This window comes from Pseudophryne corroboree, chromosome 4, assembly GCF_028390025.1.
Source record: "Pseudophryne corroboree isolate aPseCor3 chromosome 4, aPseCor3.hap2, whole genome shotgun sequence".
NCBI classification, from domain to species: Eukaryota; Metazoa; Chordata; class Amphibia; order Anura; family Myobatrachidae; genus Pseudophryne; species Pseudophryne corroboree.
The window spans coordinates 101,509,121-101,521,784 of record NC_086447.1 but is presented as its reverse complement, the minus strand read 5'-3'; the positions used below and the strand labels follow the sequence as shown (position 1 = coordinate 101,521,784).

The window sequence follows — 12,664 nt, the reverse complement described above, 5'->3', positions numbered from 1 at the left end:
TGCCGACACAACCTTTGGAAGGAACTGCTGACGAGTCTGGAGCTCAGCTCTATCCTCATGGAAGATCAAGTAAGGGCTTTTGCATGACAAAGCCCCCAGCTCAGAGACACGCCTAGCAGAAGCTAAGGCCAACAAAGTGACCGCCTTCCATGTAAGAAATTTGAGCTCCACCTCCTGTAGAGGCACAAACCAATCCGACTGGAGAAACTGCAACACCACGTTAAGGTCCCATTGCGCCGTAGGCGGTACAAAGGGAGGTTGGATATGCAGAACTCCCTTCAAAAAGGTCTGAACTTCAGGGAGGGCAGCCAATTGCTTCTGAAAGAAAATGGACAGGGCTGAAATCTGGACCTTCACAGATCCCAATCTCAGCCCCATATCCACCCCTGCCTGCAGGAAGAGGAGGAAACGTCCCAGTTGAAATTCCATCGCAGGAAACTTCTTGGACTCACACCAAGAGACATATTTCTTCCAAATACGATGGTAATGTTTAGACGTTACCCCTTTCCTAGCCTGTATGAGGGTAGGAATCACTTCTTTTGGAATACCCTTCCGAGTAAGAATCAGGCGCTCAACTTCCATGCCGCCAAACGCAGCCGCGGTAAGTCTTGATAGGCGAACGGCCCCTGCTGCAACAGGTCCTCCCGAAGAGGAAGAGGCCTCGGTTCTTCTTGTAGTAGATTCAGAAGGTCCGCGTACCAAGCCCTTCTTGGCCAGTCTGGGGCAATGAGAATCGCTTGAACCCTTGTTCTCCTTATGAGCTTTAGGATTCTTGGGATTAGTGGGAGAGGTGGAAACACGTACACTGACTGGAACACCCATGGGTCCCTTGACCTGGAACAATAACGCCAAAGCTTCTTGTTGAGACGAGAGGCCATCATGTCTATTTGGGGTAGACCCCAAAGATCTGTTACCTCCTTGAACACCTCCGGATGCAGGCCCCACTCTCCTGGATGGAGATCGTGTCTGCTGAGGAAGTCTGCTGCCCAGTTGTCTACTACCGGAATGAAGATGGATGTCAGTGCCAACGCATGCTTTTCCGTCCAGAGGAGTATTCTTGTGACCTCTGACATTGCTGCTCTGCTCCTCGTTCCGCCCTGTCGGTTTATGTAAGCCACTGTTACGTTGTCTGACTGTACTTGAATGGCCCTGTTTCTTAGAAGAGGGGCCGCCTGAAGACCATTGTAGACGGTTCTTAGTTCCAGAATGTTGATGGGCAGGCCGGCTTCCAGGATTGACCACCGTCCTTGGAAGGTTACCCCTTGAGTGACTGCTCCCCAGCACCGAAGGCTTGCATCCGTTGTTAGCAGTACCCAGTCCTGAATCCCGAACCTGCGGCCTTCCAGTAGGTGAGGCAATTGGAGCCACCAGAGGAGTGAAATTCTTGCCCTTGGCAACAGACAAATTCTCTGATGCATGTGGAGGTGAGATCCCGACCACTTGTCCAGGAGGTCCAGTTGGAAGGTCCGAGCATGAAACCTCCCGTACTGGAGAGCCTCGTAGGAGGCCACCATCTTTCCCAACAGGCGAATGCATTGATGAACCGACACCTGGGGTGGCTTCAAGACATCCCGGACCATGGATTGGATCACCAACGCCTTGTCCCATGGAAGGAACACCCGCTGCACTTCCGTGTCCATGATCATTCCCAGAAATGACAATCTCTGGGTTGGTTCCAAATGTGACTTTGGAAAATTCAGAATCCACCCGTGACTCTGAAGCAGCCGTACTGTGAGAACAATGGACTGCAGCAGCTTTTCCCTGGATGATGCCTTTATCAGGAGATCGTCCAGATAAGGAATGATGTTCACACCCTGCTTGCGGAGTAGCATCATCATCTCCGCCATCACCTTGGTAAACACCCTCGGTGCTGTAGAGAGGCCGAACGGCAGGGCCTGTAACTGAAAATGACAGTCCAGCAATGCGAAGTGGAGATAAGCCTGATGCGGCAGCCAGATCGGAATGTGAAGGTACGCATCCTTGATATCCAGGGATACAAGGAATTCTCCCTCTTCCAGACCTGATATCCCCACCTTGAGAGACTCCATCTTGAACTTGAACTCCTTTAGAAAGGGGTTCAATGATTTTAGGTTCAGGATGGGCCTGACCGAACCATCCGGTTTCGGTACCACGAAAAGGTTCGAATAGTAACCCTTTGTCAGCATGTGCGGTGGTACCGGCACAATGACTTGTGCCTCGACCAGCTTTTGGACAGCGTCTTGAAGCACTGTGCTGTCCTCCAACAGAGTTGGTAAGCCCGACTTGAAAAAACGATGAGGAGGGAGATTTTGAAATTCCAGCCTGTATCCGAGATACAATTATCTACCACCCAGGGATCCAGGCCGGACGAGACCCAGACCTGACTGAACTGTCTGAGTCTCGCTCCCACAGGCCCCACTTCCAGGGCCTCCCGTCCACCATCATGCAGAGGACTTTGGGGTACCTGAAGCAAGCTTTTGTTCCTGGGAACCTGCAGGTTTCTTGAACTTAACCTTACCTCCCCTGAAGAAGGTATTGGATGATCTGGCCTTTCTGGCCTTGTTAGGCCGAAAGGACTGCTGCGCAGCTGAGGAGAAGGATTTATTCGGAGCAGGTGCTGCTGAGGGAAGATACAGAGACTTACCCGCTGTCGCGGCAGATATCCACGCGTCTAGAGCTTCCCCAAAGAGAGCCTGGCCTGTATAGGGCAGCGACTCCACTCTTCTTCTGGATTCCGCGTTGGCCGACCACTGGCGGAGCCACAGTCCCCGACGAGCTGAAACAGACATGGAAGAAATTCCCGCAGCCATGGAACCCACGTCTTTTATGGATTCTACCAGAAAACCTGCAGAATCATGAATGTTGCGCAAATACAATGCAACGTCATCCCTATCCATCGTATCCAAATCCTCCATCAAGGCAGCCGACCACTTCACTATAGCCTTTGCAATCCATGCACTAGCAATAGTGGGACGTAATATGGCCCCCGAAGCAGTGTACATTGATTTCAGAGTATTATCAATTTTCCTATCTGCCGGCTCCTTTAAGGCGGTAGATCCCGGAACAGGTAAAACCACCTTTTTTGAGAGTCTGGATACAGATGCGTCAACAATCGGCGGGTTTTCCCACTTTTTTCTATCTTCCTCAGGAAAACTAAAAGCTACCAGAATCCTCTTAGGGATCTGAAACTTCTTTTCAGGGTTCACCCATGCTTTTTCAAATATAGCATTCAGCTCTTTTGGCGCAGGGAAGGTTAGCGAGGTTTTCTTGTTTTCAGTAAAAATAAGAATTTACTCACCGGTAATTCTATTTCTCGTAGTCCGTAGTGGATGCTGGGAACTCCGTAAGGACCATGGGGAATAGCGGGCTCCGAAGGAGGCTGGGCACTCTAGAAAGATTTAGGACTACCTGGTGTGCACTGGCTCCTCCCACCATGACCCTCCTCCAAGCCTCAGTTAGGACACCGTGCCCGGACGAGCAGACATAATAAGGAAGGATTTAGAATCCCGGGTAAGACTCTTACCAGCCACACCAATCACACCGTACAACTCGTGATACAATATCCAGTTTGACAGTATGAAAACAACTGAGCCTCTCAACAGATGGCTCAACAATAACCCTTTTGTTAACAATAACTATTTACAAGTATTGCAGACAATCCGCACTTGGGATGGGCGCCCAGCATCCACTACGGACTACGAGAAATAGAATTACCGGTGAGTAAATTCTTATTTTCTCTAACGTCCTAGTGGATACTGGGAACTCCGTAAGGACCATGGGGATTATACCAAAGCTCCCAAACGGGCGGGAGAGTGCGGATGACTCTGTAGCACCGAATGAGAGAACTCCAGGTCCTCCTCAGCCAGGGTATCAAATTTGTAGAATTTTGCAAACGTATTTGCCCCTGACCAAGTAGCTGCTCGGCAAAGTTGTAAAGCCGAGACCCCTCGGGCAGCCACCCAAGATGAGCCCACCTTCCTTGTGGAATGGGCCTTTACAGATTTTGGCTGTGGCATGCCTGCCACAGAATGTGCAAGCTGAATTGTACTACAAATCCAGCGAGCAATAGACTGCTTAGAAGCATGAGCACCCAACTTGTTGGGTGCATACAGGATAAACAGCGAGTCAGATTTTCTGACACCAGCCGTCCTGGAAACATATATTTTCAGGGCCCTGACAACGTCTAGCAACTTGGAGTCCTCCAATTCACTAGTAGCCGCCGGCACCACAATAGGCTGGTTCAGGTGAAACGCTGACACCACCTTAGGGAGAAATTGGGGACGAGTCCTCAACTCTGCCCTATCCATATGGAAAATCAGATAAGGGCTTTTACATGATAAAGCCGCCAATTCTGACACTCGCCTGGCTGAAGCCAAGGCTAATAACATGACCACTTTCCACGTGAGATATTTCAGATCCACGGTTTTTAGTGGCTCAAACCAATGTGATTTTAAGAAACTCAACATCATGTTGAGATCCCAAGGTGCCACTGGAGGCACAAACGGGGGCTGAATATGCAGCACTCCTTTTACAAAAGTCTGAACTTCAGGTACTGAAGCTAGTTCTTTTTGAAAGAAAATCGACAGAGCCGAGATCTGTACTTTAATGGAGCCTAGTTTTAGGCCCATATCCACTCCTGCTTGCAGGAAATGCAGAAATCGACCTAGTTGAAATTCCTCTGTTGGGGCCTTATTGGCCTCGCACCATGCAACATATTTTCGCCATATGCGGTGATAATGCGTTGCCGTAACATCTTTCCTGGCCTTAATAAGCGTAGGAATGACTTCTTCCGGAATACCCTTTTCCTTTAGGATCCGGTGTTCAACCGCCATGCCGTCAAACGCAGCCGCGGTAAGTCTTGGAACAAACAGGGCCCCTGCTGTAGCAGGTCCTGTCTGAGCGGTAGAGGCCACGGGTCCTCTGAGAGCATCTCTTGAAGTTCCGGGCACCACGCTCGTCTTGGCCAATCCGGAACCACGAGAATTGTGTTTACTCCTCGCTTTCTTATTATTCTCAATACCTTTGGAATGAGAGGCAGAGGGGGGAACACATAAACCGACTGGTACACCCACGGTGTTACTAGAGCGTCCACAGCTATCGCCTGAGGGTCCCTTGACCTGGCGCAATATTTTTTTAACTTTTTGTTGAGACGGGACGCCATCATGTCCACCTGTGGTTTTTCCCAACGGTTTACCAGCATCTGGAAGACTTCTGGGTGAAGTCCCCACTCCCCCGGGTGGAGGTCCTGTCTGCTGAGGAAGTCTGCTTCCCAGTTGTCCACTCCCGGAATGAACACTGCTGACAGTGCTAGTACATGATTCTCCGCCCATCGGAGAATTTTTGTGGCTTCTGCCATCGCCATCCTGCTTCTTGTGCCGCCCTGTCGATTTACATGGGCGACTGCCGTGATGTTGTCTGACTGGATCAGCACCGGCTGGTGTAGGAGCAGGGATTTTGCTTGACTTAGGGCATTGTAGATGGCCCTTAGTTCCAGAATATTTATGTGAAGGGAAGTCTCCTGACTCGACCATAGTCCTTGGAAGTTTCTTCCCTGTGTGACTGCCCCCAGCCTCGAAGGCTGGCATCCGTGGTCACCAGGACCCAGTCCTGTATGCCGAACTTGCGGCCCTATAGAAGATGAGCACTCTGCAGCCACCACAGTAGAGACACCCTGGTTCTTGGAGACAGGGTTATTAAGCGATGCATCTGAAGATGCGATCCGGACCACTGGTCCAACAGGTCCCACTGAAAGATTCTGGCATGGAACCTGCCGAAGGGAATTGCTTCGTAAGAAGCCACCATCTTTCCCAGGACCCGCGTGCAGTGATGCACTGATACCTGTTTTGGTTTCAGGAGGTCTCTGACTAGAGATGACAACTCCCTGGCTTTCTCCTCCGGGAGAAACACTTTTCTCTGGACTGTATCCAGAATCATACCCAGGAACAGTAGCCGTGTCGTCGGAACCAGCTGTGACTTTGGGATATTCAGAATCCAGCCGTGCTGGTGCAGCACTTCCTGGGATAGTGCTACTCCCACCAACAACTGTTCCTTGGACCTCGCTTTTATTAGGAGATCGTCCAAGTACGGGATAATTAAAACTCCCTTTCTTCGAAGGAGTATCATCATTTCCGCCATAACCTTGGTAAATACCCTCGGTGCCGTGGACAGTCCAAACGGCAGCGTCTGGAATTGGTAATGGCAATCCTGTACCACAAATCTGAGGTACTCCTGGTGAGGATGGTAAATGGGGACATGCAAGTAAGCATCCTTGATGTCCAGGGATACCATGTAATCCCCCTCGTCCAGGCTTGCAATAACCGCCCTGAGCGATTCCATCTTGAACTTGAATTTCTTTATGTATGTGTTCAAGGATTTCAAATTTAGAATGGGTCTCACCGAACCGTCCGGTTTCGGTACCACAAATAGTGTGGAATAATAACCCCGGCCTTGTTGAAGTAGGGGTACCTTGATTATCACCTGCTGAGAATACAGCTTGTGAATTGCCGTTAGCACCGCCTCCCTGTCTGAGGGAGCAATTGGCAAGGCAGATTTTAGGAACCGGTGGGGTGGGGACGCCTCGAATTCCAGCTTGTACCCCTGAGATACTATTTGCAGGATCCAGGGATCCACCTGTGAGCGAACCAACTGATCGCTGAAATTTTTGAGGCGACCCCCCACCGTACCTGGCTCCGCCTGTGGAGCCCCACCGTCATGCGGCGGACTTGGAAGAGGAAGCGGGGGAGGACTTTTGCTCCTGGGAACCTGCTGTTTGTTGCAGCCTTTTTCCCCTACCTCTGCCTCTGGACAGAAAAGACCCGCCTTTTCCACGCCTGTTTTTCTGGGTCCGAAAGGACTGAACCTGATAAAACGGCGCCTTCTTAGGCTGTGAGGGGACATGGGGTAAAAATGCTGACTTCCCAGACGTTGCTGTGGAAACTAGGTCCGAGAGACCATCCCCAAATAATTCCTCACCCTTATATGGCAACACTTCCATGTGCTTTTTAGAATCTGCATCTCCTGTCCACTGGCGAGTCCATAAGCCTCTCCTAGCAGAAATGGACAATGCACTTACTTTAGATGCCAGTCGGCAGATTTCCCTCTGTGCATCTCTCATATATAAGACTGAGTCTTTTATATGGTCTATGGTTAACAGGATCGTGTCTCTGTCTAATGTGTCAATATTTTCTGACAGTTTATCTGACCAAGCAGCGGCAGCACTGCACATCCAAGCTGACGCAATAGCTGGCCTAAGTATAATGCCTGTGTGTGTATATACAGACTTCAGGATCGCCTCCTGCTTTCTATCAGCAGGTTCCTTGAGGGCGGCCGTATCCGGAGACGGTAGTGCCACCTTTTTAGACAAACGTGTGAGCGCTTTATCCACTCTAGGTGTGTTTCCCAACGTGACCTATCCTCTGGCGGGAAAGGGAACGCCATTAGTACCTTCTTAGGAATTACCAATTTTTTATCAGGGAAAGCCCACGCTTCTTCACACACTTCATTTAATTCATCTGATGGGGGAAAAACTACGGGTAGTTTTTTCTCTCCAAACATAATACCCTTTTTAGTGGTACCAGTAGTTATATCAGAAATGTTTAACACCTCTTTCATTGCCTCAATCATACAGTGAATGGCCTTAGTGGGCATCAGGTTTGACTCATCGTCGTCGACACTGGTGTCAGTATCAGTGTCGACATCTGGGTCTGCTTGAGGTAGCGGGCGCTTTCTTGTGCCGCCCTTAGAGCCCCTGACGACCCATGCGACGCCTGGGCAGGCACGAGCTGAGAAGTTGGCTGTCCCACATTTGGCATGTCGTCGATTTTCTTATATAAGGAGTCTATACGTGCACTCATTACTTTCCATAAGCCCATCCACTCAGGTGTCTGCCCCGCAGGGGGTGACATCCCTTCTAAAGGCATCTGCTCCGCCTCCACATCATTATCCTCATCAAACATGTCGACACAGCCGTACCGACACACCGCACACACACAAGGAATGCTCCGAATGAGGACAGGACCCACAAAAGCCCTTTGGGGGGACAGAGTGAGAGTATGCCAGCACACACCAGAGCGCTATATAATGCAGGGACTAACTGAGTTATGTCCCCTATAGCTGCTTTTTATATTATATATGTATTGCGCCCAATTTCAGTGCCCCCCCTCTCTGTTTTTACCCTGTTCTGAAGTGTAGACTGCAGGGGAGAGCCAGGGAGCTTCCTTCCAGCGGATCTGTGAAGGAGAAATGGCGCCAGTGTGTCTGAGGGAGATAGCTCCGCCCCTTTTCCGCGGCCTATTCTCCCGCTTTTTTCTGGATTCTGGCAGGGGAATTTACCACATATATAGCCTCTGGGGCTATATATTGTGGTATTTTTGCCAGCCAAGGTGTTTTTATTGCAGCTCAGGGCGCCCCCCCCCAAGCGCCCTGCACCCTCAGTGACCGGAGTGTGAAGTGTGCATGAGGAGCAATGGCGCACAGCTGCAGTGCTGTGCGCTACCTTGGTGAAGACTGATGTCTTCTGCCGCCGTTTTTCCGGACCTCTTCTTGCTTCTGGCTCTGTAAGGGGGACGGCGGCGCGGCTCCGGGACCGAACACCAAGGACTGGGCCTGCGGTCGATCCCTCTGGAGCTAATGGTGTCCAGTAGCCTAAGAAGCCCAATCCGGCTGCAAGCAGGCGAGTTCGCTTCTTCTCCCCTTAGTCCCTCGCTGCAGTGAGCCTGTTGCCAGCAGGTCTCACTGAAAATAAAAAACCTAAAACTATACTTTCTTTCTAAGGGCTCAGGAGAGCCCCTAGTGTGCATCCAACCTCGGCCGGGCACGAAATCTAACTGAGGCTTGGAGGAGGGTCATGGTGGGAGGAGCCAGTGCACACCAGGTAGTCCTAAATCTTTCTAGAGTGCCCAGCCTCCTTCGGAGCCCGCTATTCCCCATGGTCCTTACGGAGTTCCCAGCATCCACTAGGACGTTAGAGAAAAAAAGCCTCCTCAACCTGTTTAGGTGTGGTATTATTTACATTTAACACATCCCTGATAGCCTCTATCAACAATTGCACCCCCTTGCAAGAGATGCGGACCCCCGCAATACATACCCATCACCATCAGTAGTGTCAGAATCGTTATCCGTGTCGCTTGTGTTACCTGCACAAGCGCACGTTTGTGGGGGTATATAGTGGGGTGACCCGAGGTACCTGACAAGGGCCACACAGCCATAGAGGACTGCAATACCTGGGTTCCAGATTCATTACTGGCAACCCTATCAGAAATTTGAGAAATTCAAGTCTTGATAGAGGAAAACCACTCTGGTTCCCTTGCTGGTATCTGTGCTAAACCAGTGCTATCCTGATTACATGGAATGGGATCATCCTGGGAGGATAAATCCTCTGCAGCATATGAAACTGTATCCCTGGACATTGCTGCAGGTGACCACCAAACACACCACACACACACAGGTTGGGGTAAGACAGAGTTTCCCCCCCAAGAATGGCAAGAGAGAGACAGATATTGGAGCCAACCCACACCAGCGCCTTTTGCAGGGAGAAACCCCTTATCAGCGCTGACTTGTGCTCCTTAATAGGACACACAGTCAATATATATGCCTCCCCTCCCTTCTACAACCCCCTGGTACCGTGATACAGTAATCTGGAGCTGCTGTGGAGGGACCAGAATCTTCCTTCAGCTACTGCATGCAGGAAAATGGCGCTGGAACCCTGTAGGGTCTGCTCTGAGGAGAAGCTCCGCCCCATTCATGGCGCTGTCTTCCCGCTCTTCTGAAGTTTAAACTTGCCTGAGGAGTTGTGCTGGCTGAGATCCCTGGACCCCGACAAGCTTGCTGACCAGTGTGAGGGGTAAGCGCTGGCCCAGGGCGCCGCTTACAGTGCCGCACAGTGTGCCTCTGGTACCGTCCAGGAGCGTGGTTAATACCGCGCTCCATCCCCTGTAGCCGCCATCTTCACACCGGCCCCCCGCTTGCTAGGGGGGGCGGTGACTAACTCACCACTTGCTTCATCTCTGTAAGGGGTCGGCGGCATGCTGCTGGGGCGAGCGGTTCCCCTGTGGCGGAGACCGATTAGACCCCTCTGGAGCTCAGTGTCCAGTCAGCGGAGTCAGTGGCTCAGACCCCACAGGGCGGACACTGCTCCCCCCTTTAGTCCCACGCTGCAGGGAGGCTGTTGCCAGCAGCCTCCCTGTAAAATAATAAACTCTAATCTAAACTTTTTTAGGAAAGCTCAGGAGAGCTCCCCTAGCTGTGACCGGCTCCTCCGGACACATTTTCTAAACCGAGTCTGGTAGGAGGGGCATAGAGGGAGGAGCCAGCCCACACTCTTAAACTCTTAAAGTGCCAATGGCTCCTAGTGGACCTGTCTATACCCCATGGTAATTATGTGGACCCCAGCATCCTTTAGGACGTAAGAGAAAAAACCCAAAAAAACAACATTTCATTTTGCAGAACCAGATCTTTAAGGGGGCATCCTTGTTTTGTAAAAGTGACGTTTACTGGATATAGCATTTTACTCCCTGCAATGGAACTTACATTATACAGGTCCTGGTAATCATTCATCATCCTCATTCAGTCACTGGAGATGATGCATGTAGTGGCATAGAGAACATCATAGACATTGTGGAAGATTTATATAATCACTGCATTAGCACCCACACTGAGCATTTATTAACCCTGATCGGCATGCTGATGATACTGTATGACCTGCAGTACATGGTGTGTGATGATGTGCAACATGAACTGTGAATAAATACTGCATGGATGGAAGTTCCTTGTTACACGAATTATAAATAATGCAATCACTGTAATACAGCATTATGCAAAGCAATAATGACTTACGATGTATAGCATCAATGTGCACTAACCATATACACTAACAATCAATGCAAGGATTATGCAATCACCCGTGGCTACACATTCCATTCTGATGTATGAGTATAACACACAGTAATTATGCACGTACAGTATGGGTGAGCGACTGCTATGGGATGCATGTAGTACTAGTACCTCTCACAATGTTGGATCAGCTGCTCTGTGCCTCCCCCTCTGCAGCACTGACACAGCCCGGGAATAGGCCCAGCTTCACTGACAGCGTCCAGAGATTGAAACCGAAAGCAAAGAACATGGAGGGATCTAGGACCTGGCGGAGACAGGCCGGCAGAGAACAGCCCTTTAAACGCAGACACCTAGGAAGCGCATGGAGCACTGCATGCACAGTCACACTGACTCCAGTATTCACCGGTTCACATGTGCAGCACTGCAGGCAAAGGCTGGAGAGGCTTACAGAACTACAGTGCAGCAAGACCCATCTGGGCATGCGCGATAGGAGGACAGTACTGTATTATCACCCCAAGCCCACCTGCTCTCTAACAACCCCCAAACTCTATCTCAGACTCACTCTAAAACACAAAGGGGCATATTTATTATCAATATTTTACGAATATCCTCAGAAAAGAGCTGTTCCTGCAAAACTAAAACAACCCCAGAATATCTGAAGGTGTCCCTTGATTTTATGTCACAAAAGCCGCCGCTGCCATAGGTTCTATGAAATGTAGTGTACTAAGCTCAAAAAAAAACTACGCCTTCAGAGCTTGCCCCCAGTACCTAACGCCATCTTTAGGGGGTGTTAGCCATTGTAGCCTATGAGCTACAGCTCTGCAAGCTTTTCAGGAGAGGAATCATCTGGCACTCCTATCAGCTGAGGAACTGCACATCCCAGCATGTCCTGCTACAGTTTTAGCCTTCCGTAACATCAAAACTGTGGAACTGGCAGGGCATGCTGGGATGTTTAGTTCTACAGCAGCTTAAGTAGCGTACGTTGCCGACCAGTTTGCTTAAGCTCTAATTTTATATTTTTTGTCTTCGCAGATTGTAGCTTTCATTTTTTAGTACATTCTAGAAAATGAATGCTGTGGTTGCTATGGACCAACATCTCCACTTTAACTTTTTAGAATAAATGTCCCCGTAAGTGATTTGAAAACATCATTAGTCTTTTTGTTGCCTTATCAGGAAACATCTTTGTAAAAGTGTTTTCTCTGACGTCCTAGTGGATGCTGGGAACTCCGTAAGGACCATGGGGAATAGCGGCTCCGCAGAAGACTGGGCACAACTAAAGAAAGCTTTAGGTCACCTGGTGTGCACTGGCTCCTCCCACTATGACCCTCCTCCAAGCCTCAGTTAGATTTTGTGCCCGGCCGAGGTTGGATGCACACTAGGGGCTCTCCTGAGCTTCTAGAAAGAAAGTATAGAATTAGGTTTTTTATTTTCAGTGAGACCTGCTGGCAACAGGCTCACAGCAGCGAGGGACTAAGGGGAGAAGAAGCGAACCTGCCTGCTTGCAGCCAGCTTGGGCTTCTTAGGCTACTGGACACCATTAGCTCCAGAGGGATCGACCGCAGGCCCAGCCTTGGTGTTCGGTCCCGGAGCCGCGCCGCCGTCCCCCTTACAGAGCCAGAAGCAAGAAGAGGTCCGGAAAATCGGCGGCAGAAGACATCAGTCTTCACCAAGGTAGCGCACAGCACTGCAGCTGTGCGCCATTGCTCCTCATGCACACTTCACACTCCGGTCACTGAGGGTGCAGGGCGCTGGGGGGGGGCGCCCTGAGCAGCAATAAATACACCTTGGCTGGCAAAAATACCACAATATATAGCCCCAGAGGCTATATATGTGGTAAATACCCCTGCCAGAATCC

General features: G+C 50.3%; 1 protein-coding gene across 1 annotated transcript in view; it reads right to left on the bottom strand.

The window, feature by feature from the left end:
* LDAH (lipid droplet associated hydrolase) overlaps positions 1-11,152 on the bottom strand; it is a 499,788-nt gene extending 488,636 nt beyond the window's left edge. The window contains exon 1 of the mRNA XM_063915314.1: positions 10,981-11,152. The gene's annotated coding sequence lies outside the window, so the exon portion shown is untranslated. The remainder of the gene's footprint in view (positions 1-10,980) is intronic.
* Positions 11,153-12,664: the final 1,512 nt, after the last annotated feature.